Source organism: Echinops telfairi, unplaced genomic scaffold (genome assembly GCF_000313985.2).
Source record: "Echinops telfairi isolate 266 unplaced genomic scaffold, ASM31398v2 ScPeMD7_5;HRSCAF=22, whole genome shotgun sequence".
Taxonomy (NCBI): domain Eukaryota; kingdom Metazoa; phylum Chordata; class Mammalia; order Afrosoricida; family Tenrecidae; genus Echinops; species Echinops telfairi.
The window spans coordinates 14,379,252-14,380,926 of NW_022103901.1; positions in this window are offsets into that span (position 1 = coordinate 14,379,252).

The window sequence follows — 1,675 nt, forward strand, 5'->3', positions numbered from 1 at the left end:
AGATCAAATGATAGGCTATTTACAGCTGTGCTCAACCTGTGGGTCGCGACCCCTTTGGGGGAGAAACGACCCTTTCACAGGGTTTGCCCGTTTCATGACAGTTATGAAGTAGCAACGAAAATAATTGTATGGTTGGGGGTCACCACAACATGAGGAACTGTATTAAAGGGTAACGGCATTAGGAAGGTTGAGAACTATTAGGCTATTACATTATAATCTAACTACATCTGCCAAATCTGCTTTACAATGCTCTCTGTATGATAGCAAGGCTATTCACACCCCTCAATGGTAGAGGGGATCCACCTGATACTTAGTCCTGCAAATGGGTTTTGGGCTTCCACTGTCATTCACAGCCTTCTGCAAACCAGGTGTTCGCAATTTAAGATCTGCTATCATTCCCTCCTTTGGATTTGGAGTTTATTATTTATAATCCTTGGATCACACAGGCTGGTGTGCTACTTCCACATGGATTTAGTTGGTGTCTGTTTTAGATGACTGCTTGTTTCAAGACAAACCTTTTAGACTCCAGACACCATTCTTTCTGATTGCCAGGCACCATTGGGCTGCTTTACCACACTTTGCTGTAGCACCCATATCGTCAGTGAGCTCTTCATGAGGTGAGCATTGAGCAGGGCCAGGTCATAAGAATGGAATGCTCTTAGATTGGGGCTAGAATGAGGCTTTCAGTTTTAGGAAGAATCCCTATTCAGGTGACTGCAGGAGAGAAGGAATCTGGCTTGTTAGGGCAGCGATGACACCATTTTGAATCTTCGGTGTTGGCCCCGATGGAGTTAGCAGAGGCTGAAGGCAGTGGACTGTTTCCATGGACACCAGATGCCCCTGGCAAACGAGGGGGGTCTGGACACCTGGACCTGTCCGAGGGTGCTGTGCACCTTCCCAAGGACAAAACCCTGAGTTTCCTGATAAGGCAGTTTGTTATGAGAACCTAGTGCTTAGTCTGCTCCCTCGTTCCTTGTTGCCTTTTGCAAAGTGCATACGTGCTTACTAACCCATGCCTTAGCTAGCTGAGAAAATAAAAGACCGTGCACGGCAGCCGTCTGTGCTACACCCAGCACAGGTGTCAGCCTTTCGCTGGCGTGAAACCACATTTCCCGTGTCCGTGTCTTCATTTCTGCCCTGCACCATCACCGGACGCTACATTTGGCGCCCAAGTGGGGCTTGAGGCACACAACACGTCGGCATCTAGTCGTATAAGCTGTGGGGTGTCCGTTGCAGTCCACCCATGCAGCTCTGGTTGTATCAGAAACACCGGAGAGCGCCTTAAAATTCTTAATTGCTTATCTTCTAAAACGAGTGAGGGGGTGACTGCTGATCTTTACAGACTTGAAACATTTCCTATATTCACAAAAACCGCCGCAGGTAAGAATGACTGCACATTTCTACAGATGAAAACCACAATCCACGACGAAATGGCAACTCACGACACACATATTTACTGAAGGCCAGGCATTGGGAGTAGGGGAGTGCTGGGCAAAACCGGTCCCTGCAACCATGAAAGAGAAGGACACGTCCTCCCTTAAACGTCCCCTTGCCAAAAGACCGGGACCTCAGCTGTCCCGAGGGAAGGGCTTCAGGCTGGGCAGGCCCTGTTTTAAATATAGAACCACTCCACTAAAAATAGCCACTCGTGGTCCAGGCTGCACAGGGGATTGGA